This window comes from Rhamphochromis sp. 'chilingali' (assembly GCF_963969265.1).
Source record: "Rhamphochromis sp. 'chilingali' genome assembly, chromosome: 3".
In the NCBI taxonomy this organism is placed as follows: Eukaryota; Metazoa; Chordata; class Actinopteri; order Cichliformes; family Cichlidae; genus Rhamphochromis; species Rhamphochromis sp. 'chilingali'.
The window spans coordinates 2,892,563-2,908,685 of record NC_137931.1 but is presented as its reverse complement, the minus strand read 5'-3'; the positions used below and the strand labels follow the sequence as shown (position 1 = coordinate 2,908,685).

General features: G+C 41.4%; 1 long non-coding RNA gene across 5 annotated transcripts; it reads right to left on the bottom strand.

Moving 5' to 3' along the window:
• Window positions 1-8,299: 8,299 nt before the first annotated feature.
• Window positions 8,300-15,407, bottom strand: LOC308394087. 5 transcript variants are annotated; one of them, XR_013971099.1, is made up of 3 exons: window positions 13,719-15,407; window positions 10,135-10,957; window positions 8,300-9,074 (listed from the first exon to the last, which is right to left on the bottom strand). It is a non-coding gene; the product is annotated as an uncharacterized lncRNA (long non-coding RNA). The 5 variants fall into 5 exon arrangements; XR_013971100.1 differs by lacking the exon at window positions 8,300-9,074 and adding an exon at window positions 9,831-10,003; XR_013971101.1 differs by lacking the exon at window positions 8,300-9,074 and having other exon boundaries at window positions 10,135-10,252; window positions 10,343-10,957.
• Between the last annotated feature and the right edge of the window lie 716 nt (window positions 15,408-16,123).

Sequence of the window (16,123 nt, the reverse complement as noted above, 5' to 3'; positions counted from 1 at the left end):
ACTGATCTATGGAGGGGAAAGGCTTCGAGCATAGAGGGCCGCACGCGCTTACATACCACTGATATCATATTATTCTTTGTGGTCTTTTATTCAATTATGTTTTGCTAAGTTTAAAGTGGTAGTTAATTAAACGACATTGATTAAAATATTAAATACCTGAGTCAGTTTCCGGGCTTTTTAGAGAATCAGTGAAAAGCATAAATCATCACTTTCATGTTTAATAATTAATGATTGAAATGAACTGAATAGCGTTTAGAAGATTTGTTAATTTGTTTGTCTTTTGTTAAAAAGAGTGGTTTCAATAATTTCAGACACACCTTGCAATTGTGCTTATGATGAGTTGGCACTTGGTCTTTTGAAGGTCATAAGCTTCGTTCGGCGTGATGGTCCGGACTGATATATTGCAGGTTTTGACTTTGAGTGCAGAGGGCTAAATGCAAACATGCTTACACAGCACTTATACGATGTTATTCTTGGTGATCTTGTGCTCAGTTATTTTTTGTTATGTTTTAAGTAGTGGTAGCTGACCAAGCATTATTCATTTAGTATTATACACTTGTTTTAGAGCAATACACACTGATCGTCTTAATCAATGTGGAAGTCCTTGTAGCTGCAATGTTGTGTCTCTGCAGGGGACGGATGGCTCCAGGAGACGGGGGGCAGTTAGCGTCTGCCCTCGGGAAGGAGACAATGTTATTTTTTCTGTGTTAAATAAAACTGTCAACATTGATTGTATAACACCTGTCATTACGCATGAAGGGGCGTTCTAATACCCTGATTTTTACAAAACTATGGAGATGTGTTTTTTGTGATGAGATCTGAGGCTGTCTGCATACAGTTTCCATCTCCCACGTGTGTGACCATTAAAATCATCGTTTGACTTGACCCGGCCGGACCAGTGTTGTTATTGTGGTGTTTCTCTTGTCTCAATCCCCAATATTTTGAACCATAACAACAACCTCATTGCCTTACAGAATTATGACATCACACACATGTAGAATCTTACCACCATTCTTTCCTTTGATCCTTTGAGCCTTAAAACCTATAAATAGGGGTGAAGAGCAACGACTTTTAGTCCGTTTCTCGCAGCATTGATGTGTGCAGCATTGAACCGTTCGCCAGAAAAGCCTTTTGAAATATTTGGATCCTTTGCAATTGTAACTGTTTCCAGACCCAACATGTCTCAAACAAATCCAAAGGGACAAGAAGTTGACCCCTATGCTCTTCCCTGGGATGAGCCACTAGACTCTTCCCTTTCCTCTCTTCCTTGGTGTGACCAAGTGGAACTAGAGGAAAAGCGTTTGGAAGAAATGGAGGATGAAGCGCTCAGAAACACAGAGAAGATTAAGTTCTTGATGGAGGAAAATGAGCGAAAGAGCGCTGAACTAAAAAAGTTGTCATACCAGCTTCAAGAAAAGGAAGCTATTATTGAGGAGAAACAACAGGATCTCCATGACATGGACAAAAAGAACCAGGAGCTCCAAGGAAAGCTTGATCAAGCTCTGCAACAAAATAAAAAAGTCATCCAAGAAAAGATACAAGATGGCATGAAGAAGAGAGGGCTGCAGAGCAATCTCCGAGACATGGAGCTAATGTACAGTGTAGACAAAAAAAGGCTTGATCGCACACTGCAAGAAAATAAAAAGCTTCTCCAAGAGAAAAGGCAACAGGAGTTAAAAGAAAAAGAAATGCATTCCAAGCTTCAGAGCATCAAGCAACACAACGAAAGCTTGCAAGGAAAGCTTCATCAAGCTCTGCGACAAAATAGAAAACTCCTCCAAGAGAAGATGCAAGACGGCATGAAGAAGAGAGGGCTGCACTCCAAGCTCCGAGACATGGAGCTAATGTACAATGTTGACAAAAAAAGGCTTGATCGCACAGAGCAAGCAAATGAGAAGCTTCTCCAAGAGAAAAGGGAACAAGAAATCAAACAAAAAGAAATGGATTCCAATCTTCAGAGCATCAAGCAACAAAATGAAAGCTTGCAAGGAAAGCTTGATGAAGCTCTGCGACAAAATAAAGAAATCCTTCAAGAGAAAGAGCAGCTGGACAGAAAGCAGGGAGACATGGAGTGCCAACTCCAGCTCATGGAGGGAAACAACAGGATGCTGCAGGTAAAGTTCGATGAGACACTGCACAAATATCAAGACCTGCTTCAAGAGAGAGAACAGCTGGTCAGTAAGCAGAGAGAAGAAAAACTTCTTCTCCAGGAGTTTGAGAAGAAAAACCAAAACCTGCAAGGACTTTACAACAAAATGAAGTTCAAAGCATCTGAGCTGGAAGGAGAAAATGAAAAACTGCAAAAACAGGAGGCAACATCTAAAGTGCTGAAAGAAAGGTTGGAAGAAAAACAAGCCATAATAGAAGAAGTGGAGAAAAAATGCAACAAGCTGCAGAAGCAAAACACCGAAACAATCGAGGAGCTGAAAATCCTCATCCTCGAGAAAAAGGTGCTCGTGGAAGAGCAGCTGAAGAAACAGAAAAAACGCTTCTGCTTCTTCTGGAGGAAGAACACTCCTTCTTTCACTACTGCCAATGTCACCTCTTCCTCCCCCACCTCTGTTCCAGCTTAATCCCCCAATCCCAGCTCCTCTCCCATCTCCCTCCCCTCTTTTCACAGTCACCCCCCAACCAGTCCCGACAGTTGACTGCCCCCTCTAGAGCTTGGTTCTGTCATAGGTTTCTTCCTTTAAAGGGAGTTTTTCCTATCCACTGTCGCCTCGTGCTTGCTCAGAGGGGATTGTTGGGGTTTTCTCTCCTCCCTCCCTTTACTTTACGCTCTTCTTTACATCCCACCCGCCCCCACCTTTTCTTTTTTCTTAATAATTGAACAATAAAAACAATTGGCCGCTAATTAAATGTGTCAAATCAATGTCTTTATTCAAGAATACAAGAAATGGGTAATAACTGCATGTGTGTTTGTGTGTGTGCATAATATGCATACTTTACGTGTTGGATCCAAATCCCACAAGGAATTAAATAAAACAAGAAGACAAACAAAAACAAATATTTCTCTCCCTTCCCAGGTCAGGAATCAGGATGAGGAAGAAATGAGGTCAGATCAGTGCAGGTTTTTGCACTACTGACATAAAGTTTCTGCTGATTAAAAAAAGTATGTCGATATTTCTGAAATACATTTGCAAACAAATAACTTTGACAACTTGTGTTTTTTCATAAAAGAAAAATCAGAGAGCAGAGCTGGTAAAACAGCTTAGCTCCGCAGGTTACAGGAGATCAGATGCCAAATACTTTTCATGACAGTCTTCGTTATTGCATAAATCTCCCCTTTTATCATTGATCAGTAAATCACTGCATATACATTCATCTAACCGTTATAATTTCATGAGTAAAGACTCTCAGATGACTGAATGGCGGTTTTAGTAAATGTTGAACTTTATTGTGATTTCTATTTTTAGAATCAATAGCACACATTTTGATTTAGTTTTGCAAGCTGCTGATTTCACACAGATCCACTGCCCAAACGTGCCTTTGAGTTTTTCATCATTTAACAAGAATAAGCTCAGGCAATCATTGTGTAATTAGGCTTTGGGAAGGTCTGGGGACAGGTATGATGGTGGTGGTTTTAAAGCACTGTGGCACAACAGCTTGACTCAGGGAGATGTTAAAGATGCCCGCTAGGACATCAGTCAGCTGGTCAGCACGGGCTCCGAGCACGCGTCCAGGTATATTCAAATTCAAAATTCAAATTCAAATTTTATTTGTTACGTACACAGTCATACACAGTACGATATGTAGTGAAATGCTTGGACAACTGCTCGTGACCTAAAGAAAACAAAAAAGGAAAAGGCTATGAATAAGATAGGAAATAAATATGAAAAATTAAAAAGGGTAAATTTAACTAGGAAGGAATAAAATATAAATTAAGGTTAAAAATGAAATAACTGTACAACACAAATTAGAATGAAGGGTAAATTTAACTGGGAGAATAAGATAAAATATATAAATTAAAGTTGAAAATAAAATAACTGTACAACAAAATACACAATATAGAACTATATAAGAATGTATGAAGAAATATACATAAATATATACACAATAACAGCAGCGTGATTTAAGTAATGAAGTGAAAACAATGTCCAGAAAGTCCAGTGTGTGTGTAAGAACTGTATGTGTGGGTCAGTACTGTGTGGTGGTGTGATTGAGAGACCGTATCGCCTGCGGGAAGAAGCTCCTCCTCAGTCTCTCTGTGTTGGTCTTCAGGGAGCGGAATCGCTTTCCTGACCTCAACAGAGAGAACAGTCTGTTGTTGGGATGGCTGGCCTTGGTCCAGCACCGCCTGCTGTAGATTGAGTGCAGGTCAGGGAGCTCGGAGCGGATGGTGCGCTCAGCTGACCGCACAACCCTCTGTAGAGCTCGTCTGTCCTGCATGGTGCTGTTCCCGAACCAGGTTAAGATGTTTCCCGTCAGGATGCTCTCTATGGTGCAGGAGTAAAAGTTCCTGAGCACCTTGGAGGGCAGTTGGAAGTCTCTCAAGCGTCTGAGGTGGTAGAGACGCTGTCGGGCCTTTTTCACCACGGTGTTGATGTGACAGGACCATGACAGGTCCTGCGTGATGTGAACTCCGAGGTATTTGAAGCTGTCCACTCTCTCCACTGGGCACTCGTTGATGACGGGGGTCTGGTAGTTCCTCTCCTGCTTAGTGCTGAAGTCCACTATCAGCTCCTTTGTCTTACTGACGTTTAGAAGGAGGTTGTTCCTCTGGCACCAGTTCTCCAGATTCCTAATCTCCTTCAGGTAGGCCGTCTCGTTGTTATCAGAAATCAGGCCCACCACGACGGTGTCGTCAGCAAACTTGATGATGGTGGTGGCCACACAGTCATATGTGTACAGAGAGTACAGCAGGGGGCTCAGAACACACCCCTGGGGGGCTCCAGTGCTGAGAGTGGTGGAGGCTGAGACATGTCCGCCCATCCTTACTGCCTGTGGTCTGCCAGTTAGGAAGTTGGAGATCCACAGACACATAGATGAGCTGAGTCCCAGATGCTCCAGCTTGGTGGTGAGTGTGGAGGGAATTATGGTGTTAAATGCAGAGCTGTAGTCTATGAAGAGCATTTTAACATAATTCCCCCTTCTAGTGTCCAAGTGAGTGAGTGATGTGTGGAGGAGATGAGAGATGGCATCGTCTGTGGAACGATTTGGACGGTAAGCGAACTGTAGTGGGTCCAGTTTGTCTGGTAGTGAAGAAATGATGAAGTCTCTGACCAGGCGTTCAAAGCACTTCATCACTACTGAGGTGAGGGCTACAGGGCGGTAGTCATTGAGAGAAGCAGGGTGGGGTTTCTTCGGGACAGGAACAATGATGGACTCCTTGAAGCATGTGGGGATCACCGACTGAGATAAAGAGATGTTGAATATCTCAGTGAACACAGGAGCTAGCTGGTATGCGCAGTCTCTTAGGATACGACCTGGGATGCCGTCTGGTCCTGCTGCTTTCCTGGTGTTCACTCTCTTGAAGGCTCTCCTTACTTCATGCTCGGAGATGACGAGCACGTTTCCGGTGCTGGCAGTATCTTCTTGTCTGCAGCCGTTAGCGCCGCTAACACTAGCATCGTTGGAGTCCTTAGCTGCAGCCTCGAAGCGAGCATAGAAAGTGTTCAGCTCGTCTGCCAGAGTCACGGCCGCGTTCGTCATACCGGTTGTTGGTGCTTTATAGTCCGTTATTGTCCTTAGTCCCCGCCACAGGCTCCTAGAGTCACTCTGTTGGAGTTGTGACTCTAGTTTCCTCCCGTAGCGCTGCTTCGCCTCTTTCACCTCCCTCCGCACGTTATATGACGCGGCTTTGTACGGGTCCATGTCCCCCGTCGTGAGTCCCGTGTTGTAGGCAGCGGTGCGGGATCTCAGAGCGTCGCGGATGGTTTTATCCACCCACGACTTCTGGTTGGGAAACGTTGTGATAGTCTTTGTCTCCACGGTATCATCCGCTAGTTTCCCGATGAATCCCACAACCGCTTCCGTAAACACGTTGACGTCATCGTCGGAGCTGTTTCTGAACATGCCCCAGTCTGCGTCATCGAGTGCGTCCTGTAACGCGGCCACCGATTGATCCGTCCAGCGCGCGACCTTCCTCTGAACCGGAACTTCCTGTTTCAGCCTTTGTTTGTATTTTGGGATGAGGAAGATGGCGGCGTGATCAGATTTGCCAAACGGAGGGCAAGATTGTGCCTTGTAGCCGTCCTTGATCGTAGTGTAGCAGTGGTCCAGTGTCCTTTCACCTCTGGTGGGGCAGGTGATGTGTTGATAAAAGTTCGGCGCTGCGCGTTTGAGGTTGGCGCTATTAAAGTCCCCCGTCACAATAAGCGCAGCGTCCCGGTGTTGTGTCTGGTGCTGTGTGAGTGCCTCATGCAGCTCGCATAAGGCGGTGACCGTGTCCGCTTGTGGTGGAATATAAACGGCACTTACAATGACCGATGTAAATTCCCGAGGTAGATAAAAAGGACGACACATGATGGACAGTAGTTCCAGATTTGGTGTGCAGGAGTGTGTGAGAGGAACAACGTTCGCACTGTTCCACCAGTTGTTGTTCACCATTAAACACACGCCGCCTCCCCTTGACTTCCCCGAGTCCCGTGTCCTGTCCATGCGGTGAACCGAGAAGAACTCGGCCGGCTGGATGGCGTGGTTCGGCACCGCTGGGTTCAACCATGTCTCGGTGAAGCAGAGGAGATTGCAGTCCCGAATGTCTCTCTGGAACTTTATCCTGGCCCTGAGGTCATCAAGCTTGTTCTCCAGCGACTGGACGTTGGCGAGCAGGATGCTAGGCAGAGGTGTGCGGTGTGCACGAGCTCTCAGCCTGTTCCTGACGCCGGCTCGCTTCCCTCTAGGCCGCCGCCGCTTCCCTTTGTTCTCCCTCAAGATCTCACTCGGCCAGCTCGGATCCGGAGTTAAAAACTTCGAATTGTGAGTACATTGTATATCAATAGAAACAAGAGTGTCACTGTCATACCTAATGTACCCAATGGTGATGATTTTGCCGATTTAGAAACACTGAAAACTAACTTAAAAAACAAAGACAAAGAAAAAGTGGTCGGAGCAGTCGTGACGGCAGCCGACCTCACCGGCGCCATATTCCTTATTCGCCATATTGTCTGGTCCAGCAGCTTTGTGTGGGTTGACTTTAGTGAGAGTCCTTCTCACACTGGCCGTGGACAGGGACAGCACTTGGTTGTCTGGCAAGGGGGTGGCCCTCTATAGTCCGTCTTGCGTCCCATTTAAACAAGTGCGTGTTCACACTGCCCCTGGATGTCCTGGCCTCTGAGGTTAAGGTGTACGGCTCCTGGTTGTCAACTGACCAATTTATCATGGCAAAGCCTGTGGTGGACAAAAGATAAGAGGCTGATTATAAAAATGATCCATGCACGCCTTATGACCTACAGCATGTACAGTTAACACAGCTAAATGGCTGTGAAATTGTAAAATTACTTTTGAAATAAAGCTATTCAAAGTCAATTAACTGTGACTATAATAATAGCAATGTTAGCCAGCAAACAAAACGTTAGCACTAATTAAAATAAGCTGCTAGGTGATGTTACTGTTTCAAGTTCTCTCATTGTTTGACATGTAGGGCAGATATTTTGGTGACACTGAGATTAGCCAGACACTAAACAGCAGTGTAATATCAACGCTAGATTAGATGTTTTCTAATCCGATAAAATGACATTATTCCTGTTTATAGAAGATGTTTGTCGTCTGTTTGTTTGACTGACAGGAACAGGAAATAGTGGTTGGAAATTACTGTTGGTGTTACATGAGGGTAAAGAAGGGCTTTAAGCACCTGGGTAAAAACTGGACCCATGATGAAACACTACAACAAGTACAACATATTCTTCAGTTTTAATATGTGACCATACTGTGCAGACTGCTGATGAGTTACACGGTTACATTTCATTAATCATTGTTAATATTCATGCATTACGGTTATCCTTAGTCTCTGTGGCATCTATAAGGAGGTTATTGATTTTGCTTCTTTACAGGTTTTAACAGTCCATCGACAGAGAGCAGCAACCCGGCAAACTAAATCCTCATTGTTTCCTGGAGAAGGAAAAACAGGAACATTTTTTTGGATCAAGAATTTAGTCCAGCAAAAAATAGCATTGCAGTGAATATCAGATATGTTAGGCTCCTGTGGATTCTGACGGTTAGTATTCGTTCTTCTCTAATGCTTTACCACCTCCAATTGCAACACTTCTGGCAAGAATTATAGACAGTTTTCCTCACTGCCAGTTGCAATAACAGGACAGAAGAACTGACAATCCTTTTTTTTTTGTATTTTTCCCATATTTTTAAAATGAAAAGAGCATTTCACCAAGCAAAGTTTTATCGATTATTTCAAAAGATAATTTAGCAAACTGTTATCCTTGGATTCTGAGCCTCTTATCAGCGTTTAATTTCAATGCCACTGCTGGCTGACTGTATTTTGTTTGGCGAACAACAAGCACTAGTGAACTGAAATACCTTGGCAATTGAGTAGAGTGCAGCCAAACTTAAAGGTGAACCTGAAGAAATGCAAAGACACCCTGTGGTAGGACTCGACTTAGGCGGTCAAAGAAGTGCAGGAGACTGATGCTGTCCAGTGTAGCAAGTGATTTATTCATCATTTTGTGGCCCAAACAATATTTACAAAGAAACAAATAAGAAACTCAACTCTATAATTAACTCAATTCAAATAAACATAACTGAACTTAAATCAACAGACATTAAGGTCAAACTGCACACAGCTACACTGACCTGAACCTTTTTCTTGAAACACCTGAGTTCTTCTGCTTAAATAGTCCACTTAACCAAACAATTTGTCCTCTGGACTATTCCATTCAGTAGGTAGGTAAGATGAACATGATTATAGTCAAACCTTTACTACTCCTCTTTACTGGCAACATAAACTCTGGTGTAATCAATACATATTACAACAATAAATCTATTTCTTCTCAAACCCTCTAAAATCAACTTTATTAAATTATAAGAATTCTTCCCCTTCTGCACTTGGTCTCTTCCTGTGACCTCAGATGAACCCAGAAGGTATAAAGCAGGAAGTAAAACTACATTTCCTCCTTTTGTTTCTGCAAGACAGGTAGGTAAGGTAAGTTCTAAACAATACAAATTAACAGTTGAAATAAAGAACATGTTAACTTAACAAACTTGTAGGAATTGATTTAAACCAAGATGTTATATTATATAATCTGTAAAAGTAGTGATGGGCAGATGAAGCTTCATGAAGCACTGAAGCTTTTCATCCAATTGGTTCACTCCAGCGCAAAGCTTCTTGAAGCTTCATTTGCTCTAGCAGGACACCTACTGGACGTAAAAATATTAGTTGGCATGAATTTGAAGAGTGTGGCCTTTTGCACACAGCCTGTAAATGTCAACAACAAAAGGAGTGTGTAAAACATGTATATTGTAGTGATGGCAGTATACTGTGTATATTTATGCTGGCAGTATGGAAAATGATTATTTGGAAATGCTTAAAATGGAAATGATCATTTACTGTGAGGTGAGGTGTGGTTGGGGTGTGGACAGTAGTTGTGCTTTTGTAACGTTGAGGTATGGACAGCTACACACTGAGGCTTTGAGCCTCAGTCCTGCCTGTTCACATTTTATTCTGTAAAAACTACATTTTCACTGCTTTTATGACCTTTTTAGTGGGGAGAACATAGCTAGGATTTAATGATTTAACAAATCTTTTGAATCCTTTGTCCTCCACAATGCTAAATGGCTGGGAGTCCTCAATCACCATGCTAACCAGGTCTTCATCTCAACGCATCCACTTAACACACTGTTTACTGCTACAACTACACGTTTCTTTTCCAGCTATTTATTTATTTATTTATGTATGTGTGTATGTATGTATATATATGTATATATTGTACTATTCTTAGTTAGTGTATTGTCTGTCTTGTCTTAATGTTGGTTTATAATGGAGCACTGTAACAAAAAATAATTTCCCCCAGGGATCAATAAAGTATTCTGATTCTGATTTGAGATTGTTCTCCTGAGGAAAGACAATAAAGACAAAGCACAAATATAAATATCACACACGTAACTTATTACAGCTGTATAATGTTGTTATATCATTTAGTAACATTACTGCATGCTATATTATCATGGCATTTGATGGCTCACCTGGTCTTGCTCCACAATCGGTGTTCCTCTTATTCTCATGCAAAGCTCTGTAGTGCCTAAGCATGGATGAGGTGTTGTTGTTATATCCCAGCTCCCTGGCACATAGCAAACACTTCACCTTGTACAAAAGTCAAGACAGCTTAACATAAATTGTAACTAATGCACCATCAGTATCATGAAAATACATCTTCTGTAGAAATTTACATACCTTGTTGGGAGGAATAAGATCAAAATGTTCCCACACAGGGGAGGACATCCTCCTCTTCTTAGCTGGCTCCATTCTCTCCTGACTTTCTCTCCTCACTCTCATAAACCTCCAAACTGTCTCCAAACTCTCACTAACCACAACTCTCCATCAAACACCCACATTTTGAATGAAGTCTGAGGGGTTTATATCGCTGTCATAGCTCGCGGCAAAGTTCGAACCACTTCATGAACCAGTCACGTGGTACAGCCGGGCAGCGAGGCTTCGGATGTCATCATTTTCAGCTCCTCCCATAAATGAAGCAAGCCTCTATACGCGCATCGCGGAAACGCCCCCTCCATTACTCGACACAAGCTTCGAAGCCTCGATACAGAACGTCACATCACTATGTAAAAGTGCAAAACATAAACAAACCTGGGATAGTTGATGTTTGCCTATTGCAGATTACATGTGAAATATGGTTAAATCAAAACAAGAATGTTAACTAAGAATGTAGACAAATGGTCTTCTCACCCACTTTGTCACACACCCGCAGGAAGAAGCTGGAGGTCAAACTCAATGAAAACAACAAAAAGTGGAGGTGTGAACTGAGAAAACTGATGAGAACCAGTGGCCAACCTGGACAAAACAAATGAACTCTTAGTGATTTCTGCAAGAGGTTTACAGGTTCACAGCCCTCTCCTGCCTACACACCCAGACTGCCTTCAACAATGTTTCCCATCCGTTTTAACTCAGATGAACTCTTTGGCTCGGATTACCCCACCTCTGACAAACATTACGGTTTTACTGTGACTTTTGGCCAAGTTAGGAGGAGGGGGAGCTGGAGAAACTACATGAGAGCAAACCTGCAGGCCAAGATGGCCTCCTGTTCGTGAACCCTATCCGGTTGTTCAGTGATGACGCGACGAATCCTACTTCCGGGTCTAAAGTAGTCTGCGTTTAATATGGCATTTGTGTTGTTAACATGTTTAATGTTTTGTATTTTCTTCTATTTGATCTCAAAAAGCTCCTAAAACAGTCAGTGATCACTGTTGACCTCCCTCGGCTTTTATTACCGCTAATCATTTATTTAAGCTCAGTTTTTAAAACCTTAGCATGTAACTACAGCCCAGCCCATGCAGCAGTATATGAATGACTAACCTCATATTATGGATGGATTATCTCAGTTGTTCTCCTGGCTGAAGTTTGGTCCTTATACAGCATCCTGCCATGTGATTACATTTGTTCCTGACCACCGAGAACACTCACGTTAACTTTTATCGAGTGGAAAAAAAGTTAGCTTGTTTATATTATGCTAACATAGCTGTGTCACTAGCGGTCTCGTAGCACATCATTATATACCAGCTAGCCAAACTTCAGTAACCCTACAAACGTCACTGCTGTTTAGTTTTCTGTCTTCATTTATGCTAGAAGTTATAGCAGAGCTGTACGTTTTAATTTGTTTCCAAAACCCCGCAGTCAGGACATGCTATATTGTATTTAGATAGAAGCTAGTGAGCTAACTCCCTGCTAACTTCTAACTCCGTTAAATGTCATATATTCCGTTTTCATGGATGCCTGGATGTTAAACTCAATTGTTACACCTGGTAGAGCAGAACGCTGATCATTTTATTAAAGATGAAAGACTTTAGACAGTTTTTCAACTCTCAGTAATGCCACAGTGATCGTTTGATATATGGACCTGCAGCGGAGTTTAGGCCCAGACACGGCTAGTGACGTCAGACTGAACAACCGGATAGTAGTATAATAGAACATAAAAGGTAGAACAGCTATTTATTGTCATTGTAGAATGTACAAGAAAATTGTGTGTGCTCCACAGCAACTCTGGAATTACTGGAATAAAACATAAGAAATAGACAACAAATGAGTGTCTCAAATATGTTTTAAAATAATTATTTGTTATCTTTTGATTTACAATCATTTTCACTTTCTTATGTTTTAGTTTTGGTCTTCAGTTAAAATCATCTGAAGCTGGAGACTGGTAAGGTCCATGAAGAAGAAAATCCAATCTGCATCCACAAAACGTTCACTGACTCAGCAAACATATAGATTGTTTTTCACAAAGTAAAGGCTTTTCTGCTTATCTATATGTCTTGTGGACTTCAGCCTAACAGCCCTATCAACTACTGGTTACTGGTCTGGTCTTGTAATCCATACCATTAAGCTGCATTCCTTTCCTCACTCCAACAGTAAATACGATGAAATTCAACACAGCAGTATGTTTGTTTGTTTTTTTCAAATATATTATTTCTTGCCAAAACTCACCTGTCACCTTCTTGAACTAAAATGCAACATAAACACTTAAAGATATGACATTGTGCTCTTTTGTATTCAAATACAGAGAAACAGAGAGGGCGAGCTGGCTGCAGACGTCTGGTAAACTCAGTCTTCCTGACTTAACAGCAAAATTTTCTCTTCAGCATTCACAATGCTGACAAAAGTGACATTGCTAGAGACAGTTTCTTAAATTAATCTAAAATAAATAAATAAATGTTTTATATGACTTTTCTATCCAGACATAGTGGTGGTATCAGTGGTGATGATGGCGGTTATTCAAATAAAATTTGAATAATGAAAGCTGGAGTACTGTGTTGTATCTGCACAGAGATAAGTAACAAGCAGGTCGCTGTCTGAAGCACTGAAGTTCACTGACCTCACAACACATCAACAGACAGACTAACCCTGGACAAACTGTCAGTCTATCCATGGTGAATATATAAAGACAGACAACCATTTGCACTAATATTCACACCCATGGTCAATCTAGACTCAGGAGTTGGACTAAGTGGACTGTGGGAGAAACCAGAGTTTGCAAAGAGAACATTGAACCAAGGATTTTCTTGCTGTGAGGGACAGTGCTAACCAGTGCAGTAATTTCCTGAAATACTTGACTGAAAGTGAGCGATGAACTCCATGAAAAGGCTTTGCAGTTCATGTGCCAGGTAAAAGTGGCACAGCAGGTTCAGTGATTAAACTGCTTTACAAGAGTCTTATAGCCTGGAAAATGATCTATCCGATTTGAATATTGAAAACTGTCGTAAAATATTGTTCAGACAGAGATAAGTAGCAGACAGCTCCTTGGTAAGATACTCAAGTTCACTGAACCAACAACACATCAGCAGAATTTATGTGACACAATGTTTAAACATGTAAAAAAAAAAAGTGCTGTTTCGGCATGATCATTAACAGAGAAGACATCTTCTGACCTTTGTCTTTAGACCTCACATATTGTCCAGGAGTGTAGTGACGTTAATGATCAATGAATGACCATAAAAAACTACATCTCTAAAAAGAACAGAAGAGTTTGATGAAATTAAATTCAAATGTATTTTAAATTATCTAACAAAGATACACTACCTTTTCAAAAGAATTTACTCACCAATTCAAATCACTGAATTCAGGTTATGCAATCACTTTCATCGCCAAGTCTAGATGCAGTCTGCACACCTGCTTCTACAAACATTTGTGAAAGAATGGGTCACTTTCAGGTGCTAAATGAATTTCAGTGATGTACTGTGAAAGGATGTCACCTGTTCAACAAGTCCAGTTATAGTTCCAACTGCCAATCTGATGTATGAGTCTGGGTTTGGTGGTTGCCAGGAGAACAGTATTTATCTGGCTGCAGTGTGCCAAGTGTAAAGTTTGGTGGAGGGAGGATCATGGTGTGTGGTTGTTTTCAGGAATTGGGCTTGGCCCCTTAGGCTACGTTCACACTGCAGGTCTTAATGCTCAATTCCGATTTTTTTGATCAAATCCGATGTTTTTGTCTGCTCGTTCACACTACAAATAAAATGCGACAGCAAACGCGCTCTAGTGTGAACGCTCAAAGCGCCCGCATGCGCAAAAGAAGACGTCACACACAACACGCTCTGTTTAGACCCAGAGCAACAGTATTGTTTGACTGATGGCCTTAATATAAAAACTTGTTTCGGACTTTACGTTTCCCAATTTTGCTTTAAGTTATTTTGTTATTTACAAATAACCTAATAATGATCCTTGTTGGAGCTATTTGTTCTTTAAATTGGTTAAAGTTTGTTGTTAGTTTACTTATATTTTGGGGTTTATTTGTCGGTTAATATTTTGTTTTAAATGATTTGTTTGTTGTTATTTTGTTAAATTAGTTAGTAAGAGCTGTAGGGCCATTTTGTTTCTATAAATAAAGAGACTGGTATAGGACCAGCATGCATTGGGGTGGGCCTATGGTTTTTTACCAGAGCAGGAGAAGCAGCAGGAAGGATCTTGTTATTGCTTGCCAAGATGGATAAATAAACCAAAACTCTCAACTAAAATATTTGGACAATGGACTTCTTTTGCCTGCGTACGAAATATTACCTCAGTGCAGCAGTGGCTTGTGGACTTTAAGTTGTGGGACGTTTGATCTTACAAAAGTAAAGGAATTGCCACTACATAAAGTAAAAAACCATCCCGTGGACAAAGGAATAATCCTTCATTAATGGATATAAGGATTTCAAGGATCACCGTCGAACTCGAATAAATGTTATTGGATCGTCTGGTGAGTAATCCAGACGGATTTGATGTTGAGGCCTGGATCAACATGTCACTCGTTCGTCAAAGCTGGTGAGTGATAATATTGTTTAAGCCGTAAAGGAAAACGGTGAAGCTATTGGAGTTTAAAGACATAATTTCACTACAAAGACTGATGAACTGAGTTTTGACGTACTAAATTGGTGCAAAATTGGATCGCTAATTGAAACATGCCAACGCCCTCTGTGGAAATGTTTGTTCGCTGCAAAAGGCAGGTAAATGGATGTCATGTTTGTACTTTAGGCTATGGATTCTCAGTGTGCTGTACATCTTTATGAAGTTTGAAATAATCCAAGAGGACAATAAAAATGTCGGATATTAAGAGTAAACGAGAGGATGACACTGCGTTAAATTTACGCCAAAAGGTTTGGATTTGTATATAAAGACATGCCAAGAAAAGCGCAGTTCAATGTGTAAGCAAGCATCTAAGTACATGGGGAAAACTTCCGCTTTAATGACCTCATATGAGAACGTTAAGGAAGTGTGTTCTGAATTTGGGAAGTTTATTAAATGCTATCAAGATGCAAACGCTTTGCAAGAATCCTTTTTAAGTTTGCCACTGCCAGAAGATGAAGTGAAAAGGCAAAATGCACATTTTCAGTCGAAGATGACAGCATTCTCTGTTTTTATGGACAAAATAAAGGTTTGGTTGCAGGAGGCGGGCGAGCCGTACACTGAACAAAGCAATATTGTTCGTAATGATAAAGTTGTTGAAAGTTTGGATGAAATAAAACCTGAAGACAGTGTCTCTAATATCTCAAGTGTAAAACCACCTTCAAAAACATTGTCACAGCAAAGTCGAATTTCATCAACATCTTCCGCATGCATTAAAGCTGCGGCTGACAAGGCAGCGCTCATGGAGCGACTCGCTGCATTAAAGAAAAAACATTCTATCGAAGCGCAAGAGGAAAAACTGAGAAAAGAAAAGGAGAGATTATCCTTGGAAACAGAGCTGGCAGCCACTAATGCAAAGCTTCGTGTCTTAAAAATAAATTCAGTTTGTAGCTCTGAGCATTCTGATGGAATGAACTCTTATTTTGAAAGAGGGCACGTACAAGAAGCGCCTAGTTTAACTCCTTGTGCCGATACATTTGTTCCAACATCAAGAGATTACTCTGGTATAAATTCTGCATCTGAATCACAAGTAATCGTACCTAGACAAAGTCAAACCCAACATCAGGTTGATGATTCAGCTCAAGTGTTGAGACATCAGATCTTTTATCCTTGAAATATTCTTGA